Raw genomic sequence first — 21,353 nt, forward strand, 5'->3', positions numbered from 1 at the left:
GTTACAGCAGCCCAAACTGACTAAAAGCAGGGAAGAGAGGGTGACATCAAGGGGCTGTAGGGAAGTGGAGACACATAATCATGTGCATTAAAAAATGAATGGCAGTCTTTAAAGGTGAAGAGTTTCTGGGAGAGAGAAGACAAAGAGTCTAGAGGGAGCCTGGATCACAAAGGATGTTTTTAGGTATTTCTGTCATTAAAAGTTCTCTTATATGGGTCAATGGGAGTCAGAAGATTTCACTTAAAGGAGAAAATGGAAATGAGGTCGTAAGTCACAGAAAATGGAAATTGGTTATTATCATTTGTCAGTATCTGGAGTTGGTCTAGCTGCGACATTGAGCATCTCGAATGTGTGTTGGGTGGCAAGGGGTGAGGGAGACATGTTACACCAGAATCTGAATAGGCTGGCAAGCTATGAAGAATTCAGTAAATACCCTATTCTTTTCATTGAGCTACATACCCTCCCCTGATGCTTCCAGGAGCTCTGAGCCACCCATGGGAGACTTGAGTAGGCCCCAGAGCTGCCAATTCCAATGCCATTCCATTGCCCTTGACAAAAACCTGGAAGTTATCCTTGCTCATTGTCGCACTTTACTCCCCACACTGAAATGATTCTGTGTTGAAATGTCTCCCAAATCTACCCACTTCTTGCTATCCCCATAACCACTAATGTAGTTTAAGAAGCTCTCACTGAAGCATATTCTAACTTCCTTCCTACCTCCGTCTGGTTACCTTCCTACCTGGCGTTCACACAATCAGATTCTGGTACTCACACAACCACAGCTGATTCACCTGTCTGGTTCTGTGCAAAATGGACCACAGTCCCTTCTCTGATTATAACTCTTCATTAACTCCCTCTCTCCCTCGGGATAAAGTCCAAAGTTCTTAATATTGCCTTCGATACCTTTCATGTTCTGGTGCTGGCCTCATCTCTGGCTTTATCACTGGGCTTCCTACCAGGCTTTTTCCAGCCATGTTGAACTACTTGCAATCCCACATGAGTGTCTTGTTCTTTTTCACCCCTGGACCTGGAAAATGCTTCTCACTCTCCCTGGAAATCCTCATATCCTCCCCTGCCCTCCCCTCACCCCTCAGGCCAGAGTCTCCTGCTTAATTCCTGCTCTTGAAGTCTGAGCTGTGAGGCTTCCTACTTCACAAAGTCTCCCCAGCACTTTCTAGGCTGGGGAAGGGCCCCTGCCTACATACTCCCATAGCAACTTGTGTTTGCCAAAATCAGAGCATAATAGTGCTTGTTGATTTAACTTATCCATACCTCCAACTAGATCAGTGGTTGTTTAATCTGCACATAGAATCACTAAGGAACCTTATAAAAAAATGTGAGAGTGCCCATTAAACAAGAGGCTCTTCAGGTGGGTCTGCACACTGGTGTTCTGTAAGTTCCTGCTTATGATTCTAGCTGGTGGCCAGAGATGAGCACCACTGAGTAGACTAATTCCTTGAGCTCAGAGAACATGTCAGACTTGTGGTTGCTCCCCAGTGCCCTGCACAGAAAATGATGTGCAGTATTTGTTATCTGAACACATCTCTGATGCCACACAGCAGCTTATTTCTCTGCATGGAGGACAGTAGACATTTGGAAGGACATGTTTATTTTCAGAGCTCTTTAGGTTTCATTACCTCTTCACAGCAAATGCCCAGATGGATAAACTGAGGCTCCCAGAGGCTGTGAGGGGTCCTCGCTTCAATGCCTTCCAGAAAAATGCAGAGCAAAAATGCAAGTGACTCCAGTCAGTTCCCTGGCAGATGATGTGCAGTCGACCAACTTTGCTGCCCCCTGGAACAGAGCTCACCCACTCTACCACCCTGCCTCCTAGTGTTGATGGAGATGCATTTGTAGGAGGGCAGCAGAGAGCAAGAGGAGAATTTTGCACCCAGTGACTCTCTTCAGAAAAACAAGATCATGCTAGTTTTTAGTAAGAGAAGGAAGGGACCTGGGGAATTTTATCAGAGAATTCAGGCCCTGATTAATAGGGGGATACAGCCGTGTTTGCCAGGAATGCACTGACTGGATCCCTCCCACCCCAACCAGGGCGTCCAGGGTTAGATGCCTCAGCCTCCTGATTCTCTCTGGCCAGTGGGTGTGGTGGAGCCTGGGCAAGAAGGCGGAGCTTGGGGCTTCCTAGTAAATGGCTTTGGCAACCCACAGTGGAAGCTGGCTGGCTATAGCACTTAGCACCTGCAGGCCTGGAGCGTGTAAGGACCATGAATCCAGTACCACTCAGCAGTGTTGGTGCTTCCTGTCGTCGTGGCTGCTGGCATTCATGCTCTTCCAAGGAATCCCCTTAGCAGCTGCACTGAAAACCCCTCATCGCAAAAGGGTGACAAGAAATGGAGAAGAACCCAGTGACCGAGGGAAACTACAAGTGAAACCAAATGTCATTTCTCTCACTGTGGTTTGTGGTGTTCAACACTCTTGCTTTGCTGATTGTCTCGGAGGGGGTTAATGATCCTTTGCGGACTGTCCTCCACTTAGCACCACCGGACAGGGGCTTTGTTGAAAGTCTCACCTTGACTGGGTGGCCCCAGGCCCAGCCTCACCCCGGGCTGATGCTGCGGTTCCAACGCCTGGGACCTGGGGCATCCACACTATTTCCTGCCTGCCTGTCCCCACATGCAACGGCTCCTGGAAAAGAGGAACCTGCTGCTTCCCAGAATCCTTTTCGTAGCTGACAATGTTTGGATCCCCATCCTCCGGCAGCAAGGCTGTGACTCTTAGGCCATGCCTGCTTCATTGTCAGCAAAGCCGAGGCCGAGGGGGAAGTGAGCCACCAACCACCAAGGCAATCAGAAAAAGAGATGGTGTGCCTTTAAGATGAAGGTGGTGGGCAACCATCCATCTTCCCTAAACACAGACTTGCCTTGTTCTTCCATTTCTGGCTGAGTGATAAAAACGTTAAATGTCATTTCCTGTATCAGTGGTTAACCACTAGATGCTGGATCAGAGATTTACCAGAAGTGCTGAAGTTAAGGAAAAAAAAAAAAACCCTGCTGTTTTCAATAACCCCTTTTTTGCACCCTGTGGGAACTAGTTAACCTTTGGGAGGTGCAGGGAGGAGAGGGGTGCCATGGGGGCTGCTGGATTTCAGCTGAGCAATAAATTTAGGGTTCGATTTGCCAAAGATTTTCTTATGCTTCATACAGGAAGTGAAGAGAGGCAAAATTTCACCATTCTGCATCCCTCCCCAGTGAGTGTGTGTGTAAATGCAGGGAAGGCAGGAGAAGACAGACAAAAATCTGACGCCCACCATCGTCTCAGGATACCCACAGTCACTTTGTCTTCTTACCTAACATTTTCATAGAAAACTGTGGCTCTGCCTATTTTGTTTCCCCATCTTCCTGCAGCAGTACGTGGCCTCTCGTGCTGGGGAGCATACCGGGGGCAGCAATGCTCCCAGGAAGCTCCTGCATCTGAGCTACTGTGGTCGAGGAGTACAGCCTCGACCTTTTGGAGAGCCCAGCCTGACCTTTTGTTCTGTCTTCTTGGATTTCTCCATGCAATTTCTCCATTCGGTCAGGTGCTCAGGAAAGTAGAGTGGGGGAGGCTTGGCTCAGCCGCCCAGAGAGGTGACAGGACCCAGCCATAGCTTTGCTCGAAGCCCCTCTGGTCTGCCCTGTGTGTTTTTGCCCTGGGGTGACCTCGATCCCCATCCCTACAACACACAAAGCCACCCTGGATCCTCCCTGCTGCCTCCCAGACCCCATGCACCTCTTTCAGGGCAGATAAGACTTAAGAGCTACGCTGTGTTCCAACAATTGCATTGCCTACCCAAGGCCGCCTAGAATGTTCTGTGCACACACCAACCACTCTTGCACTTCAGGTACATCTAGGATGACGTACAGTCCCGATTTGCCTGGGACTAAAAGGACTCATAGTCGGCAGGACTTTGGTTATTAAAACTGGGAAAGTCCCTGGCAGACTGGAATAAAGTGGTAACCCAGTTAGAAGCATGTGACAGGTAAATACTCCTTCTGCTTCAAAACTGAAGCTAAAGTTTAGAAAGGATGCAGCCAGGTCACATTGAAGAGGGCTTGTCGCAGTATAAGCATCCCCTTGGGGAGAAAGGAAATCATCACTGCTCTCTTACTTCTCCAGGCATATATCAGAAGCCGTCCTCTCCTAAATCAGCAGTTAGCACTGGAAATCTGAAGCCAAAGAATTAGGAGGGAAAGAATTATGGGAAAAAATATATTCCATCAATTGTCTCGTAGTTCTATGAAGCATGAGATAGGTCGCCACCACCCTGGTGCTGACTATCCAGTTGATGGGCTGCCAGACTGGGGCATGCCCAGGACCTCATGGATGGGCTGCCTCCAGGTGACAACATTCAGCTGGCCTGGTTTGACACTGACAGTGTAAATCATCCTCTAGTAACAATACAGACGGATTTGGGGAGTGACTCAAGAAGTGAAGAATGCACAAGAATAGATCACAAGATATGGAATTTGTCAAACTCTAGCCTTGCTTGTTAAATTTATTTTTTATTTTATTTTTTTTTTATTTATTTATGATAGTCACAGAGAGAGAGAGAGAGGCAGAGACACAGGCAGAGGGAGAAGCAGGCTCCATGCACCGGGAGCCCGATGTGGGATTCGATCCCGGGTCTCCAGGATCGCGCCCTGGGCCAAAGGCAGGCGCCAAACCGCTGCGCCACCCAGGGATCCCGTTAAATTTATTTTTTTAAATATCTGTATTGGTACTGACTTTGCTTGCTTTGAAGTAGTTCTTTAATTTTTTTTTTTTGCAGTAACTGTTAGTTTTTTAAATCTCTCATAGTGTTAAGTTATAGCAAATACTGCTACAGCAATTTTTAATTTTTAAGACTTGAGTAATGGTGTAGAACACTAATTCATAATCACTCTAATTGTAATCTGAATAAAGTGTAACATTGTGTAGCCTTTTTCTATAAAATAGACAAATAGAAATGACCCAATTATTCTCCTTTTTAATATGCTTAAAATAAGCTGGTGGATCTATCTCATGTTTTTGATCAAAAACTTTATTTAGAAAAAAAAAAAACTTTATTTGGGACGGAATCCTCCTCGTGGTCCTGCGTAATAACACCAAAAGCCACCCAGGTGCCCAAAATAGAAAATCTAGAGTGTTGAACAACTTCTCACTTTCCTTCAGTCCTCCTCTCCATTTTTTCAACAAGCCCTGACTTTCCTGCCCCTATGATCTGATCTCTCCTCTGTGCTCCCATTACTCCAGCCTGAGCTTAGCTTCCCCAAGGCCCTCAGCTAATGCATCCATCCCCTCTGACCTCACTTCCATCTGCCCCCAGCCTATCAGATAACATCTCACCTTTTTAAAAATTTAATTCCAGAAACAAGTATTGAGAATGATCAGAAAGCTGTCATCGGTGTCACCTATCTAGATTTCATATGACTTTGGACAATAGTTCCCATGGGTACCTTTTTGAATGAGGCAATCTGGAGATGTCTTGTTGACTGAGAAAATCCCTCCCCACCCCACCCCCCACCTCAGGCCCGACATTTCCAGGCAAAGCTGAGCACTTCCTCCCAACGTCCTGGTTCGTGTTGCCCTTTGGCCCTCATCATATGGCTATGATTATTGGCTTGCATTTCCATCTTTCCTACTAGCTGTGAATCCCTGGTGTCTTATTTATCTGTTTCCCCAGGGTCGATCCCAGATTTGATAGATAATAGCCATTAAGTAAGCACAGAAAATGAGATGGTATTGAGGTAAGAAGAGGAAATGCTGGCTGGGTTCTATGATACTCTGATGGGTCTGTAGCCATTTGAACACATAAAATTCAAAGGTCATTGACTATGGTTAGATCAACCTGATAGTCTGTTAAAGAATCAAAAGTCTCTGCCCCAGGGCTGAATCTTAATCAACATTTTTGTAAACGATCTGGATAAAGATGTAAAAGACACATAAAACAGATTTGCAGAAAAACCAAAGCTAGGAGGTATCACTAATATGTAGAATCTTAGAATTAATGTCGCAAAATTATCTCAGCTTACCAGATCAATAGACCAAAGCTAAGAAGATAAAAATTCACACTAATAGATGTAAATGCTATTTTACACCACTCACTCAGACCGAGGGAAATCTGGTTTAGCAGTAGTTCAAATGGAAAAGTTCTAACAATTCTCAGTCTTTGAGCTAAGCAGAGAATCCAGAGACTATCCAATATAGATGATCTCAAGCTTTTTTCCAAATAATAGAACATTTTCATTGATGAGAATTTTACACAGGGGCCAAGTGAAGACATTTTGGGACTGCTTTGTAGAGGAGGCAAAAGGTCTAATGAGTCAGCAACCCCTCCCAGCAATTCACCTCACCTAATAAAGACCCAAAGGCATCTTCCCAAACCCCTGAGGCTCTTCTGAGTATTGTTTGAAAAGATCTGATTCAATCTCTTTGCTTTACCGAGTCTATACAACTAATTAGTGTCAGGAGTCCCTCAATCCTTTAACCAGCTTTATTTTTGTTTTATTTGGGTTGTTTTGATTTAAAGTTTGTATCCCCCCCCCCCCCCCCCCGCACTGTATTATACCTTTGACCATTTGCTCCCTCACTGGGGTGTGGTTGTCTGCGTTGTTCACTGTTGTACCCCCTGGTGCATGGTACGCGATGGAAGCTCAATAAATATTTATCGGGAAAATAAATGGAAGAACTGGAAAAGAATACTGTCTTGACTCCCAACCCAGTATTGCTTGGAAATTTCAGTAGTGAGGCTGTTTCAAACAATGCAAGCCAAGCTCACAGTAGCCTGCATTAGAAGAAGATTATTGTCCTAATAGGGATGAAATGGCTCCATTGTACTCTGCATTGTTCAAGCCATATCTCGAATATTATGTTCAGTTCTGGAAACTACGTTAAAGAAAAATAGAAAGGAAAGCAAATGTGGCCAGAGTGGAATATAAATCCTACTTGTGAGGGCTAACTTTGTGCCAGACATATTACACATTTATCTCATTTAATCAATATGATTGTGCTGTAAAATAGTACATTCTTTCTCTATCTAGACACAGAAAATTTAAGTAATTTCTCCAAAGTCACACAGCTAAATGCCCCAAATTCCAACCTCTGGCAAAGCTTGTGTTCCTTCTGCAACACCAAGATGCCTCTTAGAAAGGGTCCCCAAGGCGGCAAGCAGAGTGTCAGGGATCATGACAAATAACATGTTCAGCTGGACAAGTCCAGGCCTGTGTGACAGGCTGGGTCAGGGATGAGGAGAACATGACAGAAGGCATCAAAGAGAGAGTACTGAGACTCACTGTCACTTGTCAGACGACGTGTAGGAGAGATTCCCGGATGGAAAACTGGTCCAAAGAGCTCTAAAAGCTGTGTGTTCGGGACTGGCTACTAATCCAGGGGTGGTGACAGTGCCCTGCTCCCATCACACACACACTGGGCACAATCCCTCTATCTCCATGTCTTACACGCAGTAGATAAAAAGAAAATTCCAAGCTATTTTTTGTTGTTAATCTCCTTGGACAATGGGAACTGAGCAGCAGCTGTGTAGTAAGAGCTGCCCACAAGTTGTAGTTGGAAGCATTTCCACAACTGCTTGGCTTCTATGGTTAAAGAAACAGCCCCAAGTAGAGCGGCTTGTCCTGCAGTACCAGGCACCAGGCACGGAACACAGTCAATGACACAGGACAGTGGAGACCGAGGAGCAAGGCTGGGGTCTGAGGCTGGGAGACGTAGGGCCACAGGACCCTTCTCACTGAAGGGCCAAAGCCTAATCCAGGGCTCTTCTCCAGGCCTTGGGACTAGATCTCCCCAGACTCGTGTCTACCACATGAAGGCTAAGAAGAGAAGAGGGGACCCTTCCCAGAGGCCAGTCCTTGTCTCCAAACCACTAGAAATTCTGCCCTGAGTGTGAGCTTTTAGAAACATGAAGGGAAATGCAATGCTCTCCTGGCTCAACATTCAATGGATCAAAATATAACCCCGATGACTAAACTAAGAAATGGTTTTCTGTCCCATGTCCAGTGTCACCCTCCTCTCATTCTTCCCTGTCCCCTTGCCTTTCATGAGAGCCCAGGGTTTCAAGCCACAGCCTCCTTGTATTCTGCTTTCCTTGGGCTGAATCCAACCCCAACAGCAAGTGGTAGGAACAGATGGAGAATTCACAAGGAGAACCATCACTGAAGTTGGGGAGGGGGTGGCAAATGTAAATGTGTCACCCAATCTAGAATGGGAGAGCCACAAGCACCTTCCAGAGGCATCTTGTCCAGGGACTAGCAAACTTTTTCCATAAAGGGACAGCGAGTAAATACTTTGAACTTTGCGGGCCACGTCACCAGCTCCCTGACTCAGCCGTGAAGCAGAGACAGCCACGGACAATGCGTAAAAGGAATAGACACAGCTGCGTTCTAATAAAGCTTTATTTATGGACTCCGGAGTTCGAATTTCATGTAATTTTCATGTATCATGAAAAAGTTCCATTTTTTAATTTCTTTTTCAATAATTTAAAAACATAAAAGCCATTTCTTAAGTTTCCCAGCTGTGCAAAAACAGGCAGTGAGCCGGATTCAGCCCTTGGGCAGTAGCTTGTCAATCCCTATGCGGGGCAGCATAGGATGAGAATCCACATACTGGGTTCAAGAGTTGTGCTCTTTCCCCCCTCAAAGCGATGTTTCAGCTGCCCCCCCATCCTGAGCACCAACTTACCTCTTAACAGCAAGGGCAACAGCCTGATCCAAACCTTGCTGGCGGTCACATCTGGTCAAACTTTTTGGACACGGCCCCCTCTGTGTCTGCCTCATTTCTCCACCCACTCAGGGAATGACTAGGGGCAGGTGAATTGGCTTCTCAGGCCCCTAACGGAAAGTATACAGGAGCTCGATTTGGTCATCTCTGAGAGAGTGTCCTCTGTCAGCTGTCCTCCCTCCCTGCATCCCAGCCCAGCTCTCAGCCTTTGCCCTCCCGGGACATTTCAGAACTGGTGTGCCCAGGCACCGGACCAGCTGGCACTGCCTGCACCTCACCAGCAGCCATCCTTTGGAGCAACCAGTTCTGATGTCACCAAAGGATAATGACTTCTGGGCAGGAAAACTAGGAATGCAAGCAGATGAAGCATCTATTTTCGTGCAGATGAAGTCGTGGGAGGATACGTGATTCATGTGCTGGGTGCTTTCTGAATAGCATGTTTCTATCATTTTCTGGAAGACAGAAAGTTAGCTTCCTCCTGGAATGGTTGGTGAGAATGATGTTTGGGGTTTCCTTTTTCAAAAGGGGGTTTCATTTGGTTTTGGGTGATGTTGGTTGGTTGGTTTCTTAGTTTTGGGGTTTTGTTGTGATTTGTTTTAACCAAGAAGTGGGATGAAGGATCAGGCGAGAAAGGTTTGGGTGGGGAGACAGAGCAGATCCTATTTGCACTGCTTTCAGGTCTGAACATACAAATAAGGTCAAAGTGGTTCAAAGTCATAGAGTCAGATGCCTGGGGACCTGCCAAACACCAGATGCCTTGGTTAGAAATTAGCGACAGTTTGACATCTTGGTGTTGTATGATTGCCATCTAAAGATAAGTAAGGGAAAGCAAGGAGCCCTGGCATGGAGTTCTGAGCAGGCTCGGAGCTCTGAGCCTGATTCCGTCATATGAACTGTGGTCACTCTGCCCCCAAGGTAGTTGTCTCTAGTCTCACCAAAGTAATGGTGGCCAGAAACCTGGAAGAGGAGCCTGGTCACTTCCAGCCCGAGGCAGAGCTCGGCATTGGTCCCCTCTACTATTCTTTCCCAAGAGATCCAACACCCGAAGGGGGTGGATACTTTGAATTAGGGTATTAGGCCTATTGGATCTTTTCAGGAAGCTCTAGGGGCCAATTAGACAGAACTTGAATAGAAGCCAGTCCAAAGACCTCAATGGAACTCCATATTCCACTTAGCCAATATTGTGATGGTAACAATTTAACAACCAGTTAGCCAGGAAAAAAGGGCCTTGATTTGTAACATTTGCCAGTTCCCTTGGTATAAATACTCCTACTTTGGCCTATTTCAAGTTGCCAGTGTGATACCCACTGACTCCCGAAGCCCAGAAAACTAACCTGTTGGAATGAGCCAAATCCAGTACACCACTGTCCTAAGCCCTTTGGAAGTCAGAGAGGGAGCAGAAATCAGAACAGTCAGCCCAGATATCAAAATGAGCTGTGAATCTCTCCTTATTTCCTGTGCATGTCCCTGTCTCAGCCCATCACCTTCAAGGAACGTCTTATTAAAGGAGCTTGGGAGCAGCCCGCCCACAACCCTGAATGGAGGTGCCCTGCCTTCAGAGCACACTAAGGGAGAGATGGTGGCTGATGTCAAAGAATCTGCCTCCTTAACACAGAGGGCTGCTCTGTCCACCTGGCCAGGCCTAGCTGGCACGAAGGATGGAACCATGCTGACCCCTCCCCATACCCTGCTCCCAGCCTCCCTCCCTCCCTGCATGCACCCCCCCCCCCCACACTTCCCGACTACACTTCTGGCTCAAGGGAGGAAAACTTCACCTCCTCCGACTCCTCAGAGCAACCTACCATCCACACAAACTCACTTGTTAGAAGAATATCTAAGGATTTGTGGATGAACGAAGGCCCCTTCCCTTGGGCAGTTTCAGCTTAGCAGGTATTCTGGGAATAAGGCCAATAACTCACTTATGAAAGACTCCATTCTGTGTTCTGCTCTCTTCACCCATTGCCTGACACACACAAAGAACCTCTTACTGCCCACCTTCTGTCCCTTGCTTTCAGAACCTACTCACCTGTTCCCCTGTTCAAAGACTCACCCACAATCCTCTGGGCTCCCTCCACTCCCCTCCCTGAGAGACAGGAGCCTGGGTTCCATTCCTACTTCTGTCACTAATTGTTTTAACACTCCCTTAGCATATTTTGACTACAGTTTCCTCATTTGTTACATTAATATGGTTCAACTTTAAAATAATAAAGTTCCATACAAATTTTATAGAAAAATGTGTGTGGAGCTTTAAAAATGACCAAGTCCCTTTCACTTAATCATCACAGAAAACATTAGCAGTAACATTAACACAATATTTTTAATAAGTGACCTAAGTAGTAATATTAGATAATATCAGAAAACTAAGGCCTGAGAAAGGTTGGGAGACAGATCCAAGGTTACATGGAGAGGAGAGAATATGACCAGACTTGAGCCCATTCCTCTGATGCCCAACACCACACAGACCTCTGAAATCAAAGGACCACAGTTAGGGTCCCACTCAGAGCCCCATAGCTCTTCCTCTGGGTATAACACAGTTCCATAGTCAACATTCATCTTCCTTCAGCTCACCAGTTTAACCCATCAGTTTGACTCCCAACCCAAGCTAGGTGACTAAGGGGAATACATACAACATAAGAGAGAAAACTAGGGTCCGTCCTATGCAAAATTGGTGAGTGGAAACAGTTATCCTTTGTGAGTCTTCCATCTTTTGTCCACAATTCCATGTCTATTCTTTTGGAATCTAACACCTTCATGATCTTAGTATGAACCTGGCTCCTCCAAAGAAAATGTTCCAATCAAAAAGCTGTATAGTATATTCCCTTCCCACCTCCTACAATAAAACAAGTGCTGACACCCACCACTCCACAAAAGGGTAAAGAAAGAAGGACACCTCTTGCTTGACATATATATTTCCTTCATTACTTTACCCATGGTTCTCACTCTTACGCTGCCCTCTCTACCTCAGGGTAGGCTTTTCCCTCTGCCCTGGGTCCTTTATTTTTATAATCATTCTTTATCATTGTCTTTTGTGTGTTCTGGATGCCAGTAATGCCCCCCCCCACTACCCACCAAGGCTAGACAAAGAACAAAAAGAAGTATAAATTACTACCATTTACCTAGCACTGTGTAATACCAATGCCCTTCCAAAGCCCTCATTGAAATGAGAACAATTCAGTGAAGTAGGTATTATTATACTCATTTTTTACAGATGAGGACACTGAAGCTCAAAGACTTTATAGTGGGTTCAGTTATTAAGAATAGGAATCGGTGTCTACCAGACTCCAAGGACAGTGGAATGATCAGGGCCCTCCCCAAGAAATTATCTGATAAGAGTCTTAAAGAATATTTGCTTTTTAACAACTGTGTCTTAAAACCAGAGCCTAACAACCCAGCCAACAGTGCACTAAGGGACTGTAACCAACATTTGTTGATGCAATCATAAAAAGGTACCAGTGGGTTTGAAACCTGGGAGTCTTTTACTACTCTATTAGACAGTTGCCAGTTCTGCTGACCATAAAATTAACCATAAATGCAGACAAAGAAGTCCCAATTCCGTAAGTCTGGGGACTGAAAAAAATGAAGCCCTCAAACTTAGAGAAATTCTAAATCAGGTGTGGGGACATACTTTCAGCTTTCATCCAAATAACATAGGGAACTAGACAGAGTAAAATGTTCCCCCATACTGCCCAGACTCTGGGCATAGCAACCATGCAATGCCTTCTAAAGTCTGTGGTCTGAGACCTGTGGCAGAGAACTTGATTTTCAATTTTCAATCCAAAATATAGATTTGCAGATCTCTTTAGAAATAAGTAGTAAGGAGTATGAAGTAAGTTCAGACCACCAGAGAAATCCGGTTTATTTTAGAGACTTTATCAATAAAAAGGGGTCAAGATAGTTTAGGAACTTTCTGGTGATTCCAGGTCAGATCAAACCTAAAGACCTTATTCATAAATACATTATGATTCGGTTAATGAGATTTGGTGAGGTATTAGCCATCTTGGTAGAGCAGTAACAGCTGACCTTCATGGGATTTAGACTGGGGAAATATGAAACTGAACTGTTGTCAGAAAAGCTTGAGATATTTTCTTATGCTTTTAATATAGGATAAAGACCTATAAAAGATGAAGCCTAAGAAATCATTTGAGAGTAATATGAAGTGAAACATTCAGATGTTGAGAATAAAACCATAACCAACTGATGTGTAAATTTCGTTGGTGATAGAATAGGCAGACTGCCCAGGAACAAGTCATAAAAACATGGAAGCTGGACCAACCAGCCTGGCTTCAAAGGTGCAAAATGAAAGGTCTGATGGGAACGTCTGCTCAAATGGATTAAGGAAGCTACCTGGGACTCAGGGTTATTAGAACATCAGAGAGAAATGAGAGAAATAAAAGTTGATTTCAGCTGGTGGTGGCAAAAAAGTAAAAGGAAATCAATGAAAGAAGCCAGGGCATGATGATCAGCGTGCTGAAGGGACACTTAGGAGAAGGTAGCTTCTAACCAGAAAAGGTACCTACATGGATAAGTCTGACTCCATAGGGTAAGGTCTGTGAAGTGCATGAGAGGGACTAGAAGAAGGAGGAAAGTGATAGAGAGTGAGGTTTGACTAAATCATTGCACAGGATCCCAAGTCCTGGAGGGATGGGCAGGAAGAAAAGGAAACAAAGAAAAAGAAATCTAAAAGAAGTTTTCAAAGACTAATTAAATTCACAAAAATGAGATAAACAATAATTAAAAGCAGAAGCATGAAATTACCACTAAAAAGAAGGCAAGACCTACCACTTAAAGGACTCTAGGGAAATATAAACTAAACATCAGTTTGTGCAAGAAGTAGTCTGGATATTACCTGTTTGGAGCAGATCATTCTCCAGAAACATGGAGAAGACCTGGATCTATGGGTTTCCTTACCAGATAATTTTAAAAGAGTAAGATTTTTAAAAAAGATTTTACTTATTTATTCATGAGAGACACACAGAGAGAAAGGCAGAGACATAGGCAGAGAGAGAAGCAGGCTCCAGGCAGGAAGCCTGATGTGGAACTCGATCCCAGGATTCTGGGATCATGCCCTAAGCCAAAGGCAAAGGCTCAACTGCTGAGCCAGCCAGGCATCCCTAAAAGAGTAAGATTTTTACTTAGAGTTTATAATAGGAATTTTCCAAAGACTTCTGGAATCTGGATCTGATGATACATAATGATATTTATGAGCTGAAGAAATAAAACTATCCACTTCATGGATATGCATATCTCCCCTCCAAATAAATCCTTATTACCCCCAAAAGAAATGTGAAAAGGAAAAGTCATATATAAAAATAACCCCCTGCCAAAACGCCACAAGACCAGTATGGGTCAGGAGAGAAAAGGAATATTTCCACTGATTCTTGAGACAAAAAAAAAAAAAGAATGATTTAAAGTTAAGTGCCCCAACAAATAACCCAGGTTGTAAGAACATAGGATTACAAAATGTTTATTTAAACACAGATGCCAACAGTTGACTACATAGTTACCAAAATGGAAAGGAGCCAGGGGAGTTGACATTATTTATGTACAAAAAGAATAGAGGTTGCGACATGTCACATAAACGAAGCTCCCATTTTTATTGATGAAGCCAAAATTCACTTCTCAAAAACTAGAAGTTTGGCAGGGATATAAAGAAGGGGGTAAATTCCTGATGGGACAAGAAGAGATTAAAAAGTAAAAGAGGAGAGAGATCAAGGGGAGAGCAGGAATCTGTTCTTCCGGGGATGGCAGTGGTGGGCATGTTAGAAAATGATATGAGGAAGTGGCCCTGAAGTCAAAGGTTTTAAAGAGAAAACCAGAATCCCTCAAGTAGAAACAATCAATAGAGGGACAAGTATGAAGAAATCAGAATTAAAATGATGGAATTTAAAGTACCACAGAAAGGCTTCCAGAAGAGCTTGCACAGAGAAGGAAACAAGGGGGAAAGAGAAAGAGCAAGAATAAGGAAATTTCATACAAAATTCTAGAGTGTGCTGGAAATGTAAGGAGAAATGTAATGGTAAAATGGAGTAGATAGATTTTAGTGGCATGATCGAAATGGATAATAAAAGGGACCTTTATGGAAGTGTTTCCAGGAGAAGAAAAGAGGCAGTAAGCTAATCCCAATGTGCCAAGAAGAGTAAAGAAAGTCATGAATCATCAGCTAATGACCCATATTCATAGAGAAGCACATTCAGGCTGCGTGTGGAGAAGCAGCAGGGTTTGGGGGCCCCCTCTGACACCCACGGACTTCCACTCCCCACCTAGCCTTCCTTGAGTACCTGTTTTCAATGCCACGTAGGGTAAAGAATAGAAAGATGAACAAAATAAAACTCATTTCTTCTTTGGTTCAGTCAAGATGTCTACATGAAAGTACAGGCTTGGGACCGAGGAAATATAAAAACAAGTAAGAAACATGGCGAGATATTCTGACGTAAATAGAAGCACCAAAGGAGGGTGAATACTAAAAATGTGGAACTTGCCAGATAAGGTAGAGCAAGGTTCAAAGACACAAAAATAAGAAGTGAAATATGATAGAACTGAAGATCAGAGCACAAGAGATTGCTGTATCTTCACTTGGAAGAGGGACAAGATGGAAAAGGGAAATGGGAAGTAAAAAGAAGAAATGATGTTGAGAATGCAGCTCTAGAACCCGGACATGAGCTCCAACCTGAGCACCACCCCTTACTTACTCAGCTGGTTCTGGCATGATCTTGAGCAAGACACTTCTGCACTCCGAGCCTGAGGTCCCCCTACTATAAAGTAGACTAGTAATACCCCCCAAACTACAGAGTAACTTGCGGCATCCTGATGACAGAGTAAGGGCTATCAGACTTACCCTCCCACCATTAACAACTCTAAAACTAAACAAAACATGAGACAACTGTTTTTAGGTACCAAACTACAGATGGTGCAGGGATGGGAACCTTGTGAGAAGAAAAACAAAAGAGGTGAAATCCACATTCTCTCTGGCCTTCTGCCTGGGGGCTTTCCAAACCACAATGCAGAGAGGTAGCCAAGGTGGGAGAAGAAAAGATCAAACATGTGGGTTGCCCAAGGGGCTGAAGTCAGCAGGGCAGATTACTAGACAGGAGAGAGACACGCAGAGAAGAAACCCAGAAACCCACGCAGGGACTACCTGAGTCTTTGGCTGCAAACAGAGCTGCATGCATGCAGAGTGAAACATCAAGGACCAGGGAAAAACAAATGCTGGGGAGCTGTGTCTTGATAGAGATCCCAGAGGTCACACAGTGGGGGAGACACTGATATTCTGAGCGGCCGTAGCAGCAAGAACATGATGACTACTCTGGACTTTCAACTGAGATCCAGGAGAAGCCACATCTCAGTTGCAGGGCCACCTCGTTTGCAGGGCCACCTGGTCTGCAGGGCAGACCCATTGTAACAAGCCAAAGGCTGACACTCATCAGCATCAAGTTGACCCTCCAGTAGCCAGCTGCCTGCCAAAACAAATCCAACGCTCTTGAAAGGAAGACAATAAAATCTTTAAGTTTTGGCATGTAATAAAGAAGGATGACATGTCACAAGAAGGAAACAAAGCAGTCAAAAGGAAGTGTCCCAGAGGTGATACAGATGGAATTAGCAGACAAGGACTTTAAAATGACAAAAAGGAACATGTTCAAGAATTTAAAGGAAAGGACATAAGGAATGAGTGGTGGATAATCTTATCAGAGAAACTATGAAATAGAACAAAATGGAAACTGTAGAACTTAATAATGTACAGTAGTTGAAATAATGCACAATGGGCTTAACAGAAGATTGGACACTGCACAAGAAAAGATCAGTAAACTTGAAGACAGAATATTAGTGACCAAACTGAAGCACACAGAGAAAAAGAACTGAAAAAAAAAAAAAAACAGAGCTTCAGTTACACATGAGACAATACTAACCCACTAACATATGCATAACTGAGGTCTCCAAAAGAAAGCAAAGAGAAATGAGGGAAGAAGAAATATTTCAAAAAAAGTAATGACTTCCAAATATGATGAAAAATACCAACCCATTGATCCAATAAAAAATGTTAAAGGGAGGGGCACCTGGCTGGCTCTGTTGGTTAAGCATCCGACTTTCAATTTTAGCTCAGGTCGTGATCTCAGGATTGTGAGATCAAGCCCTGGGTCAGGCTCTGTGCTGGGTGTGGAGCTTGCTTAAGATTCTCTCTCCCTCTTTCCCTTGCTCTTTACCCACACCCCACTCATGATCTGTCTCTCTCTCTCTAATTAAAAAAAGACATGTTAAAGGAAGTTTTTCAGGCCAAAGGGAAATGAAACCAGATAGAAACCTAGATCTACAAATACAGAAAGAAGAGTGCCAAAATTGGTAACTATATGAGGCAGAAATATAACACTCTTTAAAAAAAAATTTTTTTTTAATTTATTCACAAGAGACACAGAGAGAGAGAGAAGCAGAGACAGGCACAGGGAGAAGCAGGCTCCCTCTGGGGAGCCTGACACAGGATTCAATCCCAGGACCCTGGGATCATGCCCTGAGCCAAAGGTAGACACTCAACCACTGAGCCACCCAGGCATCCCAACAACACTCGTTTTCACTTTTTGATTTCTTTAAAATACATTGGCTGTTTAAAGCAAAAATAATGACAATTTGTTCCTGGGTCTCTAATACATGCTGAAGTAAAGGTATAGTAACATTATCACAGAGGACAGGAGAGAGGTAAATGGAAGCATATTGTTACAAGATCTTTATATTTCACATGAAGTCCTATATTAATTCAAGTCAGACTGTGATATAGTAAAGATGCATATTCTCAGTAACCACTAGATAAAACAAAGAGTTGCGTTTTTGTTAAATTTTTTTATTGGAGTTCAATTTGCCAACATATAGCATAACACCCAGTGCTCATCCCGCCAAGTGCCCCCCTCAGTGCCCATCACCCAGTCACCCCAACCCCCCGCCCACCTCCCCTTCCACTACCCTTTGTTCATTTCCCAGAGTTAGGAGTCTCTCATAAAACAAAGAGTTGTAACTAAAAGATCAATAGAGGAGGGGGCACCTGGTTGGCTCAGTCAGTTAAGCATCGACTCTAGATTTTGGTTTAGGTCATGATCTCAGGGTGTGAGATCAAGCCCCACATCAGGGTCTCTGAATGAGCCTGGAGCCTGTTTAAGAGTCTCTGTCCCTCTGCTCCTCCCCACTTGTGCTTGCTCTCTTTAATAATAAAAAAAATAGAAAAATAAAAATAATTTTTAAAAATAATACTTTAAAAAATAAAAGGCCAATACAGGAGATAAAATAGAATATTAACAAATACTTCATTAATCCAGTAGGAGACAGGAGAGGGGGAGGAAGGAAAATGTATGTACATGGCCAAAATCAAGAACAAATAGCACGATGGTAGAATTAGACCCAACCTAACTTACAGATCTGTTGCGTATATAAAATAAAATAATAAAAGTGGAACTCTGTTATAAAGCTGCCCTTATAAGAGAGAGGAGGTTTTGGCAGTGGGCTTCAGGACGGAGGGGGAGAAGTGGGAAAGTGAACATGGGGGATATGAAACCTTGGAGAACAGGTTCGCAGTGGTCATGCTGCTGCCAACACCGATCTGTCTGGGCACACGCAGCCACGGACCACTCTCAGCAGTAAAGCAGGGAGCCCAGCCAACAGGTACCATTTCCATGGCTTCGTGGAGACAACCCCATGACCTTGGCTTGGGATCTACCCCCGTGGGAGGGGAAGCTGAGCAGTTTACAATGTTGTTCAAGACACATGGAAGGCAGGAGACAAGCTTCTGACCTGTCTGCCCCGTGAGCCCTTGGAGGGAAGAAGGCTCTGCTGAAAAATCCAAAGGGAGACTGTCCCCTGCGTGGATGGGGTAGAACGGCAGAGGGAACAAAGATGGCAGAGCCAGAAGGCGAGTCATAATCAAACCCATGACACAGGCACTGAGGTGGACACTTGACGGGATGAGCACTGCGTGTATTTCTGTATGTTGGTAAATTGAACACCAATAAAAATTAATAAAAAAAAAAAAAACCCATGACACAGAAAGCAGGTAACTGTAAAATTGGAACTTGAAAAGGCTTTTAACAGGCCAAAGATTGACTAGAACAGGGCCCTCACACAGTGTTGAACACAGTAAAGCCCCCCTGAATGACAACAGCAGTGTCTCACCTAAATGTGTCATCGCGGACATCTATCTCTGTCAGATGACAGAGATGTGGCCGAGGGTCACACGGTGCAGCTCGGATCTCATCTACTGAACACCTTTTGACACCAAGGCCCTGTGTCAAGTGGCTGTGGGTACAAAAATCCCCTAAGACCATGTCTGTGCCTACAAGAAACACCCAGTTCTGGTGGAGGAAAGAGGTGTAGAAGCCAATCAAAAAGCAGTATGGCTGGGGCGCCTGGGTGGCTCGGTCACTTAAGCGTCTGACTTCAGCTCAGGTCATGATCCCAGGGTCCTGGGATCGAGCCCCATGTCGGGCTCTGCTCAGTGGGAAGCCTGCTTCTCTCTCTGCCTGCTGCTTTACCTGCTTGTGCTTCTCTCTCTCTCTCTCTCTCTCTCTCTCTCTGTCAACAAATAATAAAATATTTTTTTTAAAAGAGAAAGAAAGCAGTGTGGCTTTGGCCCTTGCATCCCTCTGCCCACTTCCCTTGCTGTGTGGCTGTGGACAACACTTAACCTCAGTTCTCTCATCCCTGCAATGAGGACAGCAATAGCTAGCTGGCAAGATTGTTGTGAAGACTGTCGGTCACATCCACGGTTTTAAAAGCACCTAGCACGTGCACTGCCTGATTTACCGTAATTCAGCAACTCTCAACTTGAGAGCAAGAGCACACGCCAGGATCTGGTGCCAAGTGCAGGTGTTTCTAACCAGACCCTGCCTCCATCCTCCTCAATATTCTGATTTCCCAGGAGAATGTCCACACACACACCCCCCCCCATTCTAAAGCTGTGTGAATGGTGCGTAGGCAGGATAAAGTTGGAGATCATCCTGTAAACATCAGGTTCAGTTAAACCCTATGGAGAATCTACTGTGTGCCAGGTTCATAACAAACTATGATAGAGCTATGTATAAAATGCTAAGAGAGTACAAAGAGAAGGCATTCAGCCTGGGCATCAGGGAAGACTCCTAGGCCACAGCTGTTAGCCAGGCAAACAAGGATGGGAGGGGCATCTGGGGGAGCAGAAACCCTCCGACTGGCAATAGCACAATGTACGCAGGAAACTACAAGCCACACAGTAAACTGTAGGCAAACTACATGTCTGGAGAGGTAGACAAGGGCAAGGTCACATAAGACATGCTAAGAAACTCACTCAGTCCGCTGGATGGTAAATGCCATGGAGGGCGTGAAACGGAGGCCCAGCTTCCCTCTGCTCTGCGAGGCCTCCCGAAAGTGGTTCCCAAGCTGAATCAAATGAGCACAAAATTACCCTGAGAGCCTGATTTCAGAGGCAATCCCTCAAGGGCAGGATCATGGCTCACCCGGCTTTGCCACCTAGGCACCCACCAGAATTTCACACACAATAGGCACTCAGTTTGCTGAACAGAACCGAAATTAATAAACTTCCTTATCCAGACCTTTTGTATGTCAAACCTCATCTCCAACCAAGGGATTCATTCAATCACAGTGTTCTAACCCCCTGTGGGATACACCATCAAGTGAGGAGAAAAGATATAAAAGCAAATAATTACAATGCAGTGAAATAAAAGTTGTGATTCCAGTGTGTGCAAAGTGCTTCAGGAGATTGGAAAAGAAGCTATTAACTGTCAGGGGAAGCCAAAAGAGTCTCTACCACGAAAGAAATATTTGAACTGGGTTTTGAAGGAAGCATAGGAGTTCAATAGTCAGAGCTGTGCAAGAGTATTCCAGCCTGAATGTGGGCAGGGGTAGGGAGGTATGAGAAAGAGCTGGAAGCTTCCAGGACCGATGATTAGTACTTCCACTCACTGGGGATTAGATAAAAATACAATGAGAGGAGAACCTGAAACAGGGGCTTTCAATCCTGGCTGCACATCAGAAATACCTCGGGTGGCTCAACAGTCTAGCGCCAGGCCGTGATCCTGGAGTCCCGTGATCGAGTCCCACATCGAGCTCCCTGCATGGAGCCTGCTTCTCCCTTGGCCCGTGTCTCCGCCTCTCTCTTTCTCTCTGTGTCTCTCATGATTAAATAAATAAATAAAAATTTAAAAAAAAGAAAAGAAAAGAAATACCTACGGAGCTTTCGTATGGTCCAATGCCCAAAGCACCCTCCAAACCGATTCAAGCAAGATCGCTGGGACTGGAGGCCAGTCATCAGGAATTTTTTTAAAGCTCCCAAAGGGAATCCAATGTGCTGCCAAGTTTCAGAACCACTAGTCTAGAAAGAAAAGATAAAGATTTACAGCATCCCAAGAGGTCAGGCCCCCTTGGGGCCTCTGCAGCCTGGCACACATTCCTCCTTGCCCTGGCCCTCACCCCCGCACTGCCAAGGAGGGGAAACAAAACAGCCAAATAACAGCCACAGACTTCTTACTGCTTCTCCTTTCCCCCTACCAGCTCGGTGCCCTGAAACAGCAGCTCTAGAAGTTTTGTCTCTGATCCAGTAGCATCTGCCTCACAGGGGAACTTGGTAAAAATGCAAATTTTTTTGACTGCACCCCAGACCTAGTAAACCAGTCTTGACA

The 21,353-nt window shown here is 44.7% G+C and overlaps 1 long non-coding RNA gene across 4 annotated transcripts in view; it reads right to left on the reverse strand.

The window, feature by feature from the left end:
• LOC121479688 overlaps positions 1-21,029 on the reverse strand; it is a 59,519-nt gene extending 38,490 nt beyond the window's left edge. The window contains exons 1-2 of one of the 4 annotated variants that reach the window (XR_005984800.1): positions 20,714-21,029; positions 20,003-20,094 (exon numbers count right to left, since the gene is read on the reverse strand). This is a non-coding gene — a long non-coding RNA (uncharacterized LOC121479688). Of the gene's footprint in view, positions 1-8,670; positions 8,883-20,002; positions 20,095-20,671 lie in introns of those variants that run through there. The other 3 variants (XR_005984797.1, XR_005984798.1, XR_005984799.1) reach the window with 3 other exon arrangements.
• Positions 21,030-21,353: the final 324 nt, after the last annotated feature.

This window comes from Vulpes lagopus, chromosome 21 (assembly GCF_018345385.1).
Source record: "Vulpes lagopus strain Blue_001 chromosome 21, ASM1834538v1, whole genome shotgun sequence".
Classification (NCBI taxonomy): domain Eukaryota; kingdom Metazoa; phylum Chordata; class Mammalia; order Carnivora; family Canidae; genus Vulpes; species Vulpes lagopus.